This window comes from Castor canadensis, chromosome 9 (assembly GCF_047511655.1).
Source record: "Castor canadensis chromosome 9, mCasCan1.hap1v2, whole genome shotgun sequence".
Taxonomy (NCBI): Eukaryota; Metazoa; Chordata; class Mammalia; order Rodentia; family Castoridae; genus Castor; species Castor canadensis.
The window spans coordinates 111531151-111550962 of NC_133394.1; the positions used below are offsets into that span (position 1 = coordinate 111531151).

General features: G+C 40.4%; 1 protein-coding gene across 4 annotated transcripts in view; it reads right to left on the reverse strand.

Moving 5' to 3' along the window:
- Positions 1–19812, reverse strand: part of Cracd (capping protein inhibiting regulator of actin dynamics) — a 230980-nt gene that overhangs the window by 88698 nt on the left and 122470 nt on the right. The window lies entirely within an intron of this gene.

Below are 19812 nucleotides of genomic sequence, written 5' to 3' on the forward strand. Positions count from 1 at the left end.
ATTAAAAAGTGAGAAAAGAAGGCTGGCGGAGTGGCTCCAGTGGAAGAGCACCTGTCTAGCAAGCATGAAGCCCTGAGTTCAAACCCCCGTACAGCCAAAAAATAAATAAATAAATAAAAATAAAAGGAAAATATTTGAACAAACATTTCACCAAAGCAGATCTATGATGGTAAATAAACACATGAAGAGATAGTCAACAAAATCAGTCAGTAGGAGAAACGCATAGTTTAATCCACAGTGAGATACTGCCATGCACCTATTACATTGGCTAAATGGAAAAGATTCTACCTACCAACTGTTGGCAAGAATGTGGAGGAAAAAGAACTCATGTACTGCTGGTGGGAATGCAGGTGTGGAAAACACTTTGGCTATTATTTTAAGTTAAATGTGAGCTGGGCATAGTGGCTCACGCCTGTAATTCTAGCTACGACTGAGACTGAAATCAATAGGGTCATGTTTGAGGCTAGCCCAGGTTAAAAGCTCCCACGACCACATTTCACCAATGGTTGGGTGTGGTGGTACATGCCTGACATCACAGCTATGTGGGAAGTGTAAGTCAGAGGGCTGCTCTCCAGGCCAGTCCAGCATAAGTGCAAGACACTATTTGAAAAATAACAAAAGCAAAAAGGGCTCAGGTCATGGATCAAGTACAAGGTCCTGAGTTCAAACCCTAGTATCACTAAAAAAAAAAAAAAAAGAATTTAAACATACATTTACACTAACCACATGATCCAGTCATTTCATTCCCAGTATTCACTCAAAAGAAGTGAAAACAGACCCAAGAGAAGTGAAAGACTTGTACTAGAATGTTCCCAGCAGCCTCAAAGGAAACAACCCAACAGTCAGTCAATCAGTGTGTAAACAAACTGGTATGTCCATACAATAGAACACTGTGTGGCAATAAAAAGACATGGCATGACATATGTCAATCAAAATAATTACGCTGAGTTAAAGAAGATAGGCAAAGACAGAACACAACCATAATTGGTTTTTGTATATTGATCTTATATGACTCTATCATATGAACTCATTCCTAGAAAATGTAAACTAATTTATAGTGACAGCAGATTAGTGGTTGCCTGGGGGTGGGGGTGTAGGGCAGGAGTGGGGATGGGGGATGGAGCAGGAAGGAGGGATTGCGTGTGTCCCTACTGTTGGCCAGGGGTTTGGTTTTCTTCGTTTCTCCTTGTTTGGAACTTATTATAACTGCAATAAATAACCATTACTCACTAATATTTTTGTACAGCCTTAAGTGTTTCTTGAAGATGAGTAGCATACATTATTTAAATGTTCTTTGGCGAATTAATCATTGGAAGTTCAATTTTATAGCTGCTTGAATATAAACTCTGAAAAACTAAATCACCAAGTCCAAGAATACCCAGATTTAATGGCAAATTTTACTCTGGAAAGATGCCAATTGTTAAGGGATATTGTACTTATCCACATCACACTGTACCATGACTGATTCATACAAGCCAGCTGCAGAAAGGTGAACATGATCACCCTTGTTTTAACTTGGAGTTATTTATCTATCAATGAGTTTGAATATTTTTATTGCTAATTTTCTTATTAGTCATTTTCATTCCTCCTTCTTATTTTTTTTGCATCAAATTTGCATAGTTCACAACTATCACTCCATAATATATTTTATTTGGGGCTGTGGCATGGCTCAAGTGGTAGAACATTTGCCTAGCAAGGCCCTGAGTTCAATCAGTCATAATATATTTCATTTGTATTGAACTGTTTGGCACGTTATCATCTTAATATACAATATGGTTCTATAAGTTGTTATTGACATGTTTAGCTTACATGGATGTTTGACAGGGACTGTTATCTCTGTTGGGTTTATAATCCCACCATGCTGTATTACTATTCACTTTAGTTTTTTTTCTACGTGTATATTCCATATATTTTCCTTTTTTCTATATATTTTTATGTAGATTTTAAATTAATAATTTTTAGGAAGTTTATTAGTCACATATTTCCAGAATAAGGCAGATTATATAAATAAATTATATATAATTAATTGGTCTGATTTAATATGAGATTACTGTAGGATAAAGCACAGTGTTGGTCTGATATAAATGATTTCAACTGTAGCTCTTACAACTTTTTAAAATCAGATTTAGAGCGTATTCATTTATCTTCAGTTTTATTCCTATATAAAATATATGCAAACTCAGAAGAGAACACCAACTTGGCAGAACATCATAAATAAAATACAGAACAACCACCAGGAGCCTAGGACAGGGATGAGTATAACAAGAGAGCAAAAGGTTAAGCCAAGGCCCTGCTCACAGGGCCTCCCTGGATGGACTATTCACTTACTGGCAGTAAGTACCTGATGGTGTTCCTGCCCCCAGGAAGCTTCCAGTCTGGTGCAGGAAAAAGAAAAATGAGATAATCCTAACAGTGTGATAAGTGCTGCCATGGGGAAGAACGGTGAAACAAGGCTATATAGCAAGTTCACTGCAGAACCAGATCATCTAACTTGGATCTAACCTTTTCCAACACACCACTACTTTTCAAGTGGCCTCTATACTCTCCAATTACAGGAGCAATGCCTATGCCTCAGTGTCCCTAAGCCAGCAGAAGAGACAACAGTGCTCAGTGTATCTTACCTAATTCAGCGACTGGCATATACCTGCAATTCAACCAGAAAAGGCCACGCTACCACCCAAGGTTAATTATATGCAGAAAAAGCCATCCATGCTTTTTACAAAGAGATCTCAGGGTCATTTCTACCTCCATACCTAAGCCTGCTTAGCTGGCACCAAGACCATTTCCCAATACCAGCAAGAAGATTAAGAAGCTTAACAAGAAAGTGGTTGGGGCTCCACAATGAACTAAAACCCAAAGCAGGAAGAAAACCTGTATTGAAGAAAGTTCTTCCTGCCCAGAGCAATTAATGTGGTGAGCAGATGGGGAGGGAGATGGACTATTTTTACATTTTAAAGGGAAGATAAAAGACATGAACAAATAATAACCAGTAAATCTACACTCAAGGACAGTCACAGGGCATGGTTGTCTTTTTTCCCAGAAGATATTTTTATTGGTAGGCAGTAATATTTGCTCAAAGTGTTACCCTGTTAGCTGTTTTTCCATCATGATAAAGGAATTTAGTCCTGGAGAGATGGAGTAAGACATCCAGAGTGAGGTCACAGAGTCATGCAGAGGTGCCCATGGAAACAATGGGGGTTAAAATGATCCCACAAACTCCAGGACATGCCTTACCACTGGCTGAGTTGTGAAAAAGCAAGCTTTCCTTTATTCAAAATGTACCAGACAGGGCTCACTGGTGCTCATAAGATCATGAGGTGGCATTTGTGTTGCAAAGAAGCACCAGGGTGTATATTCAATTCAGCTTTATTGTGGATCTTTCATTGTGTTTGAGTCATTTTTGGTTGGTAATCCATACATGGCACAGGATGGACCCTCTTCCATTCATTGGCATGTATCCTAGTTCATTTGGGCTGCTCTAACAAATACCTCAGACTGGGTAATGCACAAACAAAAGAAATTTATTTCTTACAGTTTTAGAGACATGGCATATTTTAACATTTCATTGTATGTAATATAACCTTTATTTCTCAATCCAAGATCCAAGTGCCAAGAATATTTGTTGTTTGCAAGGGCCCCCTTCTTCACGGGTGGTGACTTCTTGCTACATCCTCTCATGGCAGAAAGGCATTAAAAATCAAAACAAAACAAAATCCTATTCCTCATGTGGGGGAGGAGATGGAAGGGACCAAGGAAATGCAAATTAAAACCACACTAAGATTCCACCTCACCCCTGTTAGAATAGCCATCATTAGCAACACCACCAACAGGTGTTGGCGAGGATGCGGGGGAAAAAGGAACCCTCTTACACTGTTGGTGGGAATGTAAACTAGTACAACCACTCTGGAAAAAATTTGGAGGCTACTTAAAAAGCTAGACATTGATCTACCATTTGATCCAGCAATACCACTCTTGGGGATATACCCAAAAGACTGTGACACAGGTTACTCCAGAGGCAACTGCACACCCATGTTTACTGCAGCACTATTCACAATAGCCAAGTTATGGAAACAACCAAGATGCCCCACCACTGACGAATGGATTAAGAACATGTGGTATCTATACACAATGGAGTTTTATGCAGCTATGAAGAAGAACGAAATGTTATCATTCGCTGGTAAATGGATGGAATTGGAGAACATCATTCTGAGTGAGGTTAGCCTGGCCCAAAAGACCAAAAATCGTATGTTCTCCCTCATATGTGGACATTAGATCAAGGGCAAACACAACAATGGGATTGGACTATGAGCACATGATAAAAGCGAGAGCACACAAGGGAGGGGTGAGGATAGGTAAGACACCTAAAAAATTAGCTAGCATTTGTTGCCCTTAACGCAGAGAAACTAAAGCAGATACCTTAAAGCAACTGAGGCCAATAGGAAAAGGGGAACAGGTACTAGAGAAAAGGTTAGATCAAAAAGAATTAACCTAGAAGGTAACACCCACGCACAGGAAATCAATGTGAGTCAGTGCCCTGTATAGCTATCCTTATCTCAGCCAGCAAAACCCCTTGTTCCTTCCTATTATTGCTTATACTCTCTCTACAACAAAATTAGAAATAAGGGCAAAATAGTTTCTACTGGGTATTGAGGGGGTGGGGGGAGAGGGAGGGGGAGGAGTGGGTGGTAAGGGAGGGGGTGGGGGCAGGGGGGAGAAATGACCCAAGCCTTGTATGCACATATGAATAATAAAATAATAATAATTAAAAAAAGGACCTAGATGGTTCTTCCAAGCCCCCTCACAATAACATCCATTCCACTCATGACCCTTCCATTGCCTTCGCCTTGGATTTAAGCTCTAGCATGTGAACTCTGGAAGAACATATGCATTCACGCATAGCATGGTGAACTGAAACAATTCCTGTCCAGACTCTCTAAAACAGTGGCCTTTGCTTACACTTGTGGGCATCACCATCTGCATTGCCACGGTGACAGTTCTGCTGTCTTAGCTCTATACAGACCCCAAGTTATGACTTTCAGAACACTCTCCATGTCTCTTTTCTCATTGCACTTCAGGACATCTCATGACAGATAACAAAACTGAAGGTCAAAGATTTAAGTGATGGCGCCAACATCTCACGGTTAATAAATGAGAGGGACTTTGACGTCTGGTTTTTAGTCCATCATTCTTCTGTTATACCTCTCCACTAAACCACATCAAACACCACCAGATATTCTCATTGTCTTCTTTGTAACTCCACAGCCTTGGTGTGGCCTCCTAGGTCTGTGTGTCTCAATCTGGTTCCCTCACCTGGCCGACCTCTCTAACACACACCAGCTCCTTGGGCACCCTAACACCTTCACCTGGAATGTCTTCCCCTCTTTCTTTTTGTTTAGCCAAATTCTGCACAGCCTTCAAAGCTCAGAATAATCTTTCACAAGAAGCAACTAGTGTCCGAGTTGCACATTTTAACATGTAATTGCATTTAATATAATTTGTATTTTTTCATAGTTGTTCAATTAATCATTAAACCACATTGGCTAAATTATTTAATATTTCACTGTTTCTGTCAGAAGACCAAACTTCTTCATGGAAAAGTGCAACATCATGTATCATATACGTGTGTGTGTGTACACTTCAGCTGGACTCAGGGCTATGCACTTGCTAGGCAAGCACTCTATCAGCTGGACCATTTCTCTAGCCCATTTGCTTTTAGTTTGTTTTCAGATAGGGTCTCACAGTTTTTCACAGGCTGGCTTCAGAACTCAATCCTCCTACCTCTGCCTCTGGAGTACCAGGGATTACAGGCGTTTACTACCACCCTTGGCTTCATATACTTTCATTCATGAACATATACCAGTGTTGGGCACAGAGTAGGTGCTCAGTAACAAAAACCAGAACAATTTGTTTAGGTTTCAATACAGCGCCTAGCATTGTATGAAGACAGTCACTGAAATGAGTAGCTCTTAGGAAGATAAAGGAGAATTTTAGTCTTAGAGGAAGTGGGGTACCAAGAAGACACCAAGATGGGGATCGGATAAGGGCCCAAGACTTGAGACTGGGTATAGTAGAACATGCAGCAAGGCTGACACAATGCTCTTTATATATCTCCTGCTTAATAAAGAAAACTGGCTTCAATACTGGGCCAGGACTGAGCGACACATGGAGGCTAGGTGCTCCTAAGACACAGGGAGAGATAGTGGGAAAGGGAGAAGAAAATGAAAATTGTGTCCTAGACAATAGTTACCTCTGTAAGACAGTTTATATGTATGAGACATAACACACCTGTTGCTGATCAAGAGAAATAACACTCATTTTAAAAAATCCACATAATTCTCTAAGACAAGTCCGGACTATATTTGTTTTTGTAAATAAATTTTTATTGGAACACAGACACATCCGTTCGTTTAAGCACTAACTATGGCTATTTGGATAGTTGCAGAGTCCATTGGCTCATAAAACCTAAAATACTTACTATCTGGCCCTTTACAAAAGTCAGCTGACCTCTGTTCTAAAATCTGGTTGTGCTTTTGATAAGGTGATTCACAAAGCAATTTTTGGCAAGGAAGACTCAGAAGGTGTCAGTAGATTCAGAAAGGCCAGGAAGTTTCCTTCTGTTACTGATGACACATTGCTCTGGTCTTGACCTTATCACTTTTTTGTTTTTTTAAACCATTCTGCCTTAGTGTGTCTATCTGTGAAGCTGAGATTCTTTTACCAACTCTTGTGTTCTAGACTGGAGTTTCTACCTCGGTGAAGGGTGTCTGGCTACTGTTAACACTCTAATGTCACATTCAGAAGAAATGTGTTGGACAGGAAAAGAGAATGAGTTGCTTATACAATTGCCAATAAAGTGACAGCAACAATCTGCTTATGTGACTAGGAAGGAAGTAGCAGATTTTATTTATTATTTATTTATTTTTTTGACAGTGCTGGGGATCAAACACAGGGCCTCAGGTATGCTAGACAGGAGCTCCGCTCTGAGCTATACCTCCAGCCCTGGGAGTAGCAGATTTTAAATTAGCAAAAGTATATCACTTACATTATATCTACTGCTTTCAGTGGAAATCTTTCTTAAATAGAATTCTTAAATTTTCTCTTATCTACAGAATACATAGAACATAATTTTGCCAGGTTTTGCTGACTCAGAATTATCATAATAAAATTTATTAGACTATAGTTTTCTGGGGTCACTAAGGGATGGAGGTTAATTGAGCCAACAGGAAAGAGCAGAGAAAACAGACTTCATAGTCATAGTTGTTTTTGGGTTTTTTGTTTTGTTTTGTTTTGACAGCATTGTGGTTTGAACCCAGGGCCTCACACTTGCTAGGCAGGCGCTCTTACTGCTTGAGCCACTCTGCCAGCCGATTCCATAGTTCTTGTTGTCTGTGTCTCTTCTGTCTCATTCTCAGCAGTCATTCTGCAGTGAGATATGAGGACTGAAGAGGGACCTAAATCAGCCACTGAACTCTATGCCAAAATTCTTGGATTCCATTTCACAATGTGCCCATTTAACAGAATGGTTTGATGTAGTTTACTAAAACACTAAATATTTATGATATGCCTCCTCTGAGCCGGTCATAGTCTTAGTTTCAGTGATGAATCATTATCAACCACCTTCAAGCACCTACAATGGCTCCTGCCCTTTAAAAACAGGATTGTGACCTTGGTAGGAAACCCAATGTGGTGACCTGGATAAAAAGGCCCCGCTTTCTATGGATTCACATTTTGCCATTTTGCTCATTGAATGCTATCCCACAAATACCAACATTTCACTTTCAAGGCTCAACTCTCCCATTTCCTTGTTGTCTGATGACAATGAACAACACCCACATAGGCAAGGAGAGAGTTTAAGAGTGGTGCCTGCTTCCCACAGTTGGAAGAAGCAACAGCATCAAGATTTGATTTCCAAAGTGGGTTCCATCTACAAATAGAGACTTTCTTGTCTCATACAGTATCTCACAGGATCATTTTATAACTACCAATGTTCTGATGTACTTCCTAAAGGTCCAAGAAGACATCAGGGAGACTTGACGTGCTACAACTGCAACACCAACTTGTTATTCCTGCCTCAGTATCACAATGTGAACTAAAGGAAAGTCCTAAATATTTCTACCTTATCAAGCATGGCAAGTCAAGCTGTTAGACTTCTTTATAAGAAGAGTTTTAGTCATCTTAAGACCCCAAAGCAACCGTAGAGGCGTGGCCTGAGCTTGTACCCTCTGACACCCAACCCTCTCCAGAACTAATGCCAACAGGATAGTGGGCTCCCAGCTCCCCAGAGAAGGAGACCATTAGGCCACCCGCTGCCAGGAGCAGTGGGCTTAAGCCAAAAATGAATCTATGGTAAACTACAACCAGCAACTGCAGATAAAACACATTTGGATTAGGATTAAGGGTAAGATTTAGCCAACACAAACAGAATAAAATTAGATGAATGAAAGACTGGAATTGAGTGGGTTAAGTCATCACTATTTGCAGATAATATGATGAAAAACCCAAGAGAATCAACTGAAAAACTAAAGCAGAAGATAATTCAGTGGTTCTGATGAAGCACAAATTGATGGCTTCACAAACAAAAAACAGAAGACATAATGGATTAAAAGACCTCAAGTATGACAACAGCCAACACAAGAAACACCTAGGAAATACCTAGGAAAGAACTTAAGAGGAATATGAAGGAGGTGTATGAAGAAAATTTCAAGACACTTTGAAAGACAGACAGATGGCTGGGCATGGTGATGAGTCTGTAGTTCCAGACCTTGGGTGGCTGAGGTGGGAAGATTGATGGGGTCTAGGAATTCTAGACCAGCCTGGATGACAAAGCATGAACCCTGTCTGTAAATATGCAAATAAATAAATTATCACATGGAAAAGCATACCTGGTATTAGTTAGGAAAACTTGATATCATAGAGATGTCAGTCTTCTTGACTTAACTTATAAGTAAAATGTAACTTCAATAAAAGAATAGTGAGAAAAGCTTGAAAAAGAAGAGTAGTAAGGGAAGACCAACCCTATCAGCTATTAGGATGCTCTATAGACCTCTAATAATTAAAATAATATGAATAGACAGATTGCTCAAAGGAACAGATTAAAAAGCCCAGAAAATAGACCAAATACATTCAGAATTTAATATGTCATAAAAATGGTTTCTGAAGTCAGTACAGAAAGACAGACCAGTGAATGCTGGGACAGCTGGAGAGCCAACTGGAAGAAAATGAAGTTGTAACCACACTCACACCACACACCAGGATACACTAACTCCAAATAGGGCAAAAAAAATAAAAGATTAAAAATGAAACCATAAAAGCCCTTAGAAGCCACAAAAAATGAGGCAATCTGGTATTATTTGCCCCTGATGGAAGAACACACTGCATATAAAGCAGTTTTAAGAAAATTGAATCTAAATCTGATAGTACCCCAATCCCTACCAATTTATAGAAAATGCAGAGGACAGAGGAACATAAAAACCACACCACAGGTAGACAATCAGCAAAGCCCAGCCCGTGGGAGGTTCAACAGAGCAAACTTACGGGGTTGTAGATTTAGCAACAAGAACAACAAAAGACAGGAAAAAGTAAAAAGGGTTGGAGGAACCTGTGGATTAAGAAACTTAAATACATACCACTTTAGCTCAGGTGCTCATTATCTCTTGCCTGCTGCCAACTGCTTTAGGAATGTCTACCTGGGAGCTTTCACCAAGGCCACTATAAGGTTAACTTGTGTTTTGTTTGTTTTTAAGTTTACTGGTTTCACAATTTTTCTTTCTTCATTTAATTTTCAAATAGGTAATAAACTCCCATAGATCAAAAAATTTTAAAGGTACAACGTGAACTCCCATGCCATTCTCAAGCAAACCCCAGCTCCCCAAGATAACACTGCTTTTAGTTTTATACAAATCCCCCTAGAGATTTTGTTATCTGCTTGTAAGAAAATATTAATCTGCATTCTTTTTCCTTGTAACAAATATGTCCACCAGACACACCGTTCTTGCTGCTTTTGACAGGAGCATTGGAATAGTTTCCCCAATGCATTTTCTTGACTCCAGTCTTGCACCGTCCCCTCTACACTCTGACTGCTGGGGTGGTCATTCCAAGAAGCAGATCTGACCATGCTTAAAAACTGTCCAGTGTCTCCTTTCCCTTACAAGACCACGTTCATGGCATGCATTCAACATCTTTCACAATCTAGCCCTAACCTACTGCTTCCCAGAGGAGTACCTATCACCCATCGCTACAAATCCTACTACCCAAGCAGGCTGGGGACTCTGAAGACACCAGCACTTTCTTTTTTTATCCACAGTTCTCTCTCAGCCTAGAATTTTTTTCATTCCTCTGCTTAGTGAATTTTTACTTTCTACCTAACCTTACATGGGCAAACTACTAGGGACTGTGCTCCCCTTACAGAATGAATTTCTCCTTCCACCATGCCCAGAGTCCTTTGTTCAACCATATGATATGGTATGTGTCATACCATACTCTTTTTGTTACTGTCAGCATTTCATAAATGAAAAATTATGCTTTAAAACCAACCTAGTCCCTTCCCTGAGCATCCTAAGTTCAAAGAATGAGATTCCAAAAGAATATTAAAAGTCAGGCTTACAAAAGAAAATTTTCCATGCAGTGAAATGAATTTATTGGCGCTCAAGTTCATTCCAGAGGGCTCCAGAAATCAACGTCTTGTATTATTCACACTGCACACCAAGAACTGTAGCGAGGTTTGTCCCCTTCTTCCAGCAGGCCTCAGCAGGCTATCAGAGTCCTTCAAATGAGAACAAGTTGCCCTTCTGTGCATGCCAACTAAAACCCACAGCCTCATCCCTCAGTGACACAGTGAAGCTCCAAGAACTTGTCTATGCAGGCTCAAAATCACAAGTCCTTCTAATGAGACCTCTGTGCTCATCAACCAGAAAGCAAAGGACATTAAGCTTCTCATTTTCGCTTGTATGTTTAGGAGGATATATTTGAGCTTATGGGGAAAAGTATGTATCTGCAGAAATACACTGAGCCAGCGATAAGGACACAGGTGCCATTGCTGATCAAAGTGTGGAATGGCAGGAGCTCTTGTAATTAACCCTCAACCCCCCACCAGGCTGTGCCCTGCCTGTGTGCCTGTAGGTAAGGCTTCTGAGTGCTTTCTCTATCCCTTTCCCTCTTTCACTCAAATATAATCTCCTTATCTTCTTTCTTGTATTTCTTTCAATAAACTCTCTCAGTCAGTTTCCTCACACTGCCTCCTGGGCGTGACATCATGCTACCATCCTCATTCAGGTTTTCACAGATGAGGTGGAATCTCCTACCCAACACCTTCCACACCTCTTCATATTTGAGCACTGACCTATGTCTCTTCTACCCACCTACCACCTTCTTTTGTCCTAGCAATCCCGGAATCACAGGACTTTACCTACAAGTTATTTGAGAGATCACTAATGAGTCACTGAACAGCAAATACAAAGATGGACATTCTTGTCCAAGATCACATTAGCTGACGGCAGAAACTTGACCCGAGTCTGTTTTCCTAAAATCCACTGTTATTTCCATCACATGGAGCTACTTCCTTTCCTTCCAGTTTATTTCCTTAGATCCTGTTTCCAAATTTGTTTCCTAACAACTGTGGTCTATATTCCCCAGGATGCTCAAATGAAGGAGAGGAGTTTCTTATTCCCACGAGGGTCTTCTTGAGTTGTCTCCAATTCCTTTTCAACAGAGAGTAGAGGCTGGGGGTTGGGGGGAGACCCACGTTAGATAAGTCCCTTTCCAATTCACCTGTCACTCGGAAGATTCTGAGGTGGCCCATTATTGATGTTTTCATAGTACTTCACATTCAGGAAGCTATATTCAGGGCAGGCAAAGTAAAAAGGCAGACCAGGCTCCACTACAACTATTGGATGAATATTAGAAAAGGTGGCAGATTTATTGCTTTGTTATTGCCAAAATCAAATGAAAGGAACAATATCATTACAGAATATTCTTGTGAGATTCTTCCTGCATTCATCCAAAAGCCTTGCAGGGAAAATTATTTGTGTGTGTGATGAAGAATAAAATCCCTGCCTATTTAAGTATACATCTGCTATGGGTTAACCCTCATCTTCCAAAAGATAAGTTAGATTCCTCACTTCTAGTACCTCAGAATGTGACCTTATTTGGAGACAGGGTCTTTACCAAGGTCATCACACTAAAATGTGGTCATTAGGGTGAGCTGTAATCTAATGTGATTGAGGTCTTTCTAAAAAGAGGAAATTTGGACTCAGGCACATGCTGAGGAAGACAAAGTGAAGATGCAGGTAGAACATCACGTACAAGCCAAGAAATGCCCAAGACTACTGGAAGCTGAGCTGAAATGGGTTCTTGCTCACAGCACTCTGAAGGAGCCAACCCTGCCAACACCCTGATTTCTCACCTGCCACCTCCAGACCTAGGAGACAACTGATTTCTGGTGTCTAAGCCATCCAGTGTGTGGTACTTTGTAAGGAAACTAACATAACTTCTGATGATCAGTGAGTGTCTAACAACCTTCAGTCAGGAAGCAACTCCAGGTTAACAGAGGGGTGACTCCTGAATGTTAATGAAAGGACATAGCTTAGCTCATTTCAGAAAACAAATCCCAGACTCTTCCACTCCAGAATAATTTTCTTATATATAAAAGACCAATTTAAATGATTCTTCTCTCCGTATACTACTCTGACACTTTTGCAAACTAGGGTACAGAAAGACAGACAGATAGATACACAGTATATCCCTGTATTTGATCTTCAACAGATCGGAAGTTCCCATAGTTGCTGAGACTATGATTCCAACTGATTCCTGTTAGTTTAGCAGATGAGATTGGAACAACTGTTTCTTCAGTACACATCACTGTCTTAAAAGGATGCTCAGAGTGACTTACAATTAAATTACAGAGCTGTCAAAAAGGGTTATAATTATAGCATTTATTCACCACATTTACAAGCCAGACATACACAAAAGGAGATGAAAGCTGAAGAAAAAGGACAAAAATGCCACCCCCCCTCCCCTTACTTACCTCAGCAGGCAATCTGTCTGGTTGAGGGGAGTGAATAGGAAGACAGTTACCACGCACAAAGCCCCTTCCTAGCAACAACAATGCTTTGGGTTTCCCTAGGGTCTACCACAGCAGAATCTGGAGGTGCCATGAGACACCATCTGGTGGCAACTCCTCTCTTTCACAGTTGGAAAAAGGAGGGCCAGCAAGCTGCCATGACTCACCCACAGCCACAGACAAGGGAAGAGCTGGGGCCCAATCAAGAGCAAGGTGGCTCCTGCCAGGGGGCTGAGCAAGGAATGCAAAATCAGGACAGCTAGGCCCCATCTCCTGTTTTGCTCTCATCTCTAAGAGCATATTAATTTATCCAGCAGTGATTTATCATGCAGCTCTTTTGGGAAACATGGAAATTGTCCTCACTTCTCCTGCTAAAATAGCACAAGGTGAAAGAGAAGAAGATCCTCAGTTGCCATTCATGCTGGCCAATTCTGTTACTGACCAAATAGTAAGACACCACTGGAAGAATGATACAAGTCATTTAAGTCACCTCCAACCTCAGCATCCGAAAGATGAACTGAACTTAGTAATGCTTGTGCAGTGAGCAGACTCCTTGAATTAAAAAAGAAAATGCTAACTAGATAACCATCATGGCTTCAATCAAGCAATCAACAAATATCTACTGTGCTCCCAGTATTCATATGACATTGTGTGAGACAGTGACACAGACAGGATCCGATTTAGACTTGTTTCTCAAGAGCTCAGTTTAGTTAAGACACACTGAAAAATAAAGCAAAGCAAGATAGCATAGACCCACTACGATTAATTACTAATTCAATTATATACACAAATGCAGTGGACTGAATGTTTATATGCTCCTAAATTCATAAGTTAAAATTCCAATTATTCAGATACAAAATTAGGAAGTGGGGCCTTCAGAGGTGACTAGACAATCCCTCATGAGTGGGATGAGTGCCCTTACCAAGAGGCTGGAGAGAGGTCCCTAGCTCCTTCTGCCAAGTGAAGTTACAGTAAGAAAGGGCAAGTCTATGAGAAAGGGGAGGTACTGAATCTAGTAGTATCTTGATCTTGAACTTGCCAGCTTCCAGAACTATGAGAAATAAATTTCTGTTGTTTGTAGGCTATCTAGTTAATGATATTATAGCCACCCAAATGGAGTAAGACAAGAAGTTAGACAAAGACAAAATTATCTGATTCTAATTGGTTTGTCAATTTCTTCCCTACATGTGACCACAGACGTTGGCTTTCTTCTGGTCTTCAGGTTTACCTGGTTTTTTTTTCTCCTAAAAATGTATGTCAACTGGTCATTCAATTTAACTTTCTTTTCTCCTAGTCATTGGTTATGATGGTTAATCTTGATTGTTAATTTGACTGGATTGACAATATCTAGATTATAAAGCCCACTTGTGAGTGTGTCTGTGAGGGTGTTTCCAGAGACAATTAGCTAATTAATTTATTAATCTTCCCTGAATGTGGGTGGTAACATCCAATAGGCTGGGAGCCAAGATGAAATAAAAGGGAATGAAGGAGGAAGTCCAACAGCACAGGCATTCTCTCTCTCTCTCTCTCTCTCTCTGTCTCTCTTTCCCTCTCTCATTCTCTCTCTCTCCCTCCCTCCTCATTCTCTCTCTGTCTCTCTTTCTCTCTCTCATTCTCTCTCTCTCTCCCTCCCTCCTCATTCTCTCTCTCTCTCTCATTCTCTCTCTCTCTCTCTCTCTCTCTCTCTCTCTCTCCCTCCCTCTCTCATTCTCTCTCTCTCCCTCCCTCCCTCCTCATTCTCTCTCTCTCTCTCTCTGCTTCCTGGTCACAGGCTCTACTCTGCCACATCCTCTCGGCCATGATGGACTGAAACCTCTGAAACCATGATCCAAAACAAATGGTTCATTTAAGTTGTATCCTCAGGTATTTGTTACAGTGATCAAAAGTCTAACAGTGTGATATTTTCATTTTACACAAAGCTTACCCCCCCTCCCCCACCACCAAGAACATCCCCAACCTCAACCCCCAATTTAAACCCCAGCTTGACAGTTGTGGAAAGAAGATCTGGGAGAAAGGAAAGGAAAACATCTTTCACATTGTCATAAAATCTCTGACTTACAGGACTGGTCCTCTGAAATAAGACTAAGGAGCACACACATGACACCATACTCCTCTCCTGTGCCCATGGCCACTTAACTGAGCATGCCGTTCTTTTCCTGATCACGGCACAGGCAGCCCCCACAATCTCTTCACACTGTATCACAGGCAGCCAATGGCAAATGATCAAAATGGATTTTGATACAAAAGCCACTTGGAATGAAAGTCAGATTTTGCATCTAACTTGTTAATAAGGGAATCGTGTCACATGTCACGTAGTGCTGCAGGTTCGTAATATGGTAAGCAGAATTTGATGTCAAAGATAAATGTAACAGGGACTGACAGCTGTTCCTCAGTATCCATTCTTATCTGTGACCTGCAGCTGGGTACACTGCTGTTTGCCATAGAGTTCATAGCTAAAAGTTCTGGCTAATGGAATAAAGGCGGTTTCCAGGATGTGTGCTTAAAGGAAAGGCAGATGCCATTTTTCTTCCCCTTTCTCCATCCTACTGCCCAGAACATAGACATGTCACAAGCTACTTTGGACCACATGGATGAGTAAGTAACTTAAGTCCCATATTTCCTGATGGAGTAGGGCCACCATATTGCCCCTGAACACTCTATCCCTGAGCTGTTATTAGAGAAATGAATTTCTGTGTTTTCTATGTTACTGTTACTTTGCATCCCTGCTCATTAAGGTCAAACTTATATCTTAAGTGATAAACTGGGCACATATTCATCTGCACCAGCTGAGAGATCCAATTCTTTGATGAGGAAAAAAGCAATGGAGAAGAATTAAAGGGTGTTTCCAAATAAAAGTCAAAGAAAATATTCTTCTAGTTTGCCTTAAATATTTGTTCACATTTCTGTAAATTCCAGGTTTATCTAGAAGAAAAGCACAGCAAGCACACACATATATAATACCTGTTCACATAGAATCTCTAAGTCCATAGCTTCAAAATTGAGCAGTAGGGTTAACCAAAACCTGTTTCCAAACCACAGACTCCACCATCAGAAGTGGGAGTCAAATCTGAAACAAATCAGGGGATCTAAACAAGTAAATGAAAGAAAGTAAATGTTTTCTACAATGGGTACTGGACTTTTAACTCCTAGCCTTTTTTGCAACATGCACACACACACTCACACACTCACACACACTCAACCACATTCCCCCTCCACACACACATACAGATAAAAATATTGAAATAGGTTAAAAATAATTTAGAAACATTCATGGGATTTTAGTAGTAGCCTTTCTTGGATGACTGCAACTTTTTATAAGTACATCCCAGTAGTCCCTGTCCCGTGTCAATTCATTCTTTGGCTCTTCTGGAATCTAAAAATATGGGGCTAGATAGGTGTGCAACAACTCAGCAAGGTTCTTCTGCTACTCTTTTATATTTCACAGCAGAAACACGAGTGGGGTTTAAAGGGCCAACTGAACAGAAATCTGCCTCCCCTATTCTTTCTGGGTGTGGGTGTTATTTCTTTTTGGTGGCTGTGGGCAAGGAAATGAACCTGATGACTTTTTAATTTTTAAAGTTTTAAGAAAACCAAAATGTCTAAAGAACCTGATTTAACTTTTTCTTTTTTTTTCTCTTGCCTCAGTCCTTACCTTTCCCTGCCTGACTATCAAACAAAGCCGGCCAGCAATTACAGAAGACTCTAATGGTCACATTGAGCCACACTGCTTTTTTAAATTAAAAAAAAAATTCTTTTTTCTTGAGACATGTATCACCTTAGGAGTGAGATCTAAAACCCCAACCTAGGATGTTTGCCTGCTTCTGAAGAAACTCATTCAGCAAAAAGCTCGGCAGATGGACTACTGGGTCTCACCAGTAGACAACTTTTATAATAAGAAAAGGAACTTTCCAAACTGATGAGCAAACAGCCAGCAATAAAGAGCTACAGTCCAGATAGCAAACCAGAAAAGCCTAGGTCTCAAGAACCACAGATGACGGGATTTGGCTTGTCATGTGGGAACTGTCAAGGAAACAGGATGTCACAGCCCAGCAATCTTCCCGTGTCACAAGGAAGCAGACAGGTGTTCCCTGGCACAGCGCTGTGCATGATGATGTAGGCTGTCCCCTGAAAAAGGGCGTCTGGCCAAGAATACTCAAGGTGGATGAAGTTAAGCTTGTCTGCCACTCATACCAGGTGCCAGGCTATGAGCTCCAAAGAGGCTAAACCCACCTGTGGGCACAAGACTGCACTCATGGCCATGGGGCTGCATGTCCCCAAAGAAGACACAGTTCCTCATTCCCAAAAAGCAATTTTGTTCCAAGAATTAGAAAGCCACAGAGCCCATATGGAGGTAAGGACAGAACTAAGCAAAGGAGAGGACTACGATTCGGGGTACTGTCCCTATGTCCTCTCTCGGTGGTAGGAAAGTTCTGATGAGGAGGTAAGGCAAAGGTGGGCAAAGGCAGTTTCACAGGCCTGAAACCTGGCAGCCCCAAAGGACCCTATACTTGTTTTAATGCTTTTCCTTCCCTATCTTAAATTCTTAATATTTTTTTAAAAGGGCCCCCTATTTTCATTTTGCACTGGACCCTACAAATGCTACAGTGCTTCCCAAAGCTTCGGATGACAGGGTAAAGGTCTGAGAAGTTAGGAAGCACTCAGTGCTATCACCTCTAGGGACACAGGTCAATATGCAACTGTGGGTTAAAGGAAGGCAGGACCCAGGACCCCGCTTGGAAAGTGAAGACTTTCAAAGGGTGAGAAGCTTGGGATGAGTAATTTTGTAATTCATTTCCTCTTCCCACCAGTGTGAGTATGTTGTGAGCGGTGCTCAAAGACAAATTACTGTCCAAGTACCAAACACCACAAGCATTTCAGGTGAGTGGGGACTGCTCCTGCCATTTTTGGCCTGCCCTGTGCTGATTCTGGTGGCTGCCAGTATAAGATGGCAGGAGGAGGAAACCAAGAGAAACTTCTTTTCTGGTTGGTTTAATCACACATTCTTCTATTTCCTTCTTCAACAATGTGGAGGTTTAGGATTTAATTGGCATACTTGTCTGCCCGCCTGTCTCCCTCTTTTACTTTCAGCATTTCTATCCTCTTTTGTTAAAAAGTTCATACTATAATGCACAATTATTACTAAAGCTAATTTTCTGTAGGAATCATGAATGTTGATTCGGCCATTAGAAAAATAATTAAGGTAAAGCACATTGTCACAGTGAAAACAAAATCTTTCAAAATTTCAAACTGATACAATAAACAGGGCTCTAAGGTTTAGCCTACCATTCTCTCTAGGTGACTGAAATATGGGTAAGTTTTATTATCGTGTTTATATTCAGATTTACTTTCAGAATATTTTATAGGGCTGGGGGAGGTGGCACACACCTGTAATCCCAGAAGTTGGGATAGCTGAGGAAAGAAGGGTAATGAGTTGGAGACCAGTCTGGACTACACAGTGAGACTATGCCTCAAAAAATTTTTTTGCATCATGCATTACTTTTATGATAGAAAAATTAAAATTATTTCAAAAGATTTAAACCTAGTAAAAACTATTTCCATATATATTAGAAATATCTTTTTCTCTATAAACTGCTGATAGGCTAGACATTATATTATCTATCCATTAAAGCTGACTTCTTTGGCAATACTTTGATAACCTACCTCAAATTGTTGCAATCTTTCATTTTTTGAAAGCCTTAAGAATGCCACTTAATTTTTCAAATGTAGGTGTTAAAAAAAATCACTCTTAATCCAACCAATTGAAAAAAAATCATATAAGATAAAAAGTAAAATACACTTCAACCCCAGCTGACCTACACATAAAAGACTGATGTACAAATACATTGCTTACACATAAAAGGTGAATTGTAAGTTCTAGGTTTTTACATGAAAGTATCCAATACACATGGGCTCTGGGCATTCATACACACGCACCGCTTCCTTCTACATGCCTGTCTGTACCCAGATGTAGCTAGTCAATTTCTCATTGCTCAGAAATGAGTTATTTCCAATATCTTGCTATTGCAAATACAGCTTCAATGGATAGCCTAATATATGTGTTTTATTTTATTTTTTTGGTGGGACGTCCCCAAACTCCTGGTCTCAAGTGATCTTTCTGCCTCAACTTCCTGAGTATATTGGGACCACATGTGTGTGCCAACATCCAGCTGTACACGCATTTTTATATACACTAGTACTCAAAATTCTTAAGAGTGTTATTTCTTAATTAAAGAGGATGGAAATGTTAAATCTTAATAAATACTATCAAATTAGCCTATTAAAGGTTAATCAATTACACTCTCATAAGGGTTGATTCCCCTCCTTCCCAAATCTTCACTGCACTTAACTATATCAATTTTTAATCTGCTCCTAATTTAATTCTTAAAAAACGAATGTTTTCATTCACATTCCCTGAACATTTTTACTTTACATATTTTGGCATTTATGAAACTTCTGTAAATGTATCCATATCTATTTATCCAGTCTTCCTCTTGTTGCTCACTGTTCCACACCCCACACCTGCAGGTGGACATCCTGTCCTACCTCGCCTGTCTTTAGTGTAAGGATCCAGCACCACCTAAGGACACAGCAGTTTTAGAAATTAATTTACCATTTTCATACCCTTACACACAGGAATAAAAGCTATCTACCAGTTACGAGTGACCAACAGCTCGAAGTGCCCCCATGCTTGGGGAAGTTCCTAGTACAGAGAGAGATGGTTGCACAAAAAGTGTCACTTTGCTGCATCCACGCCA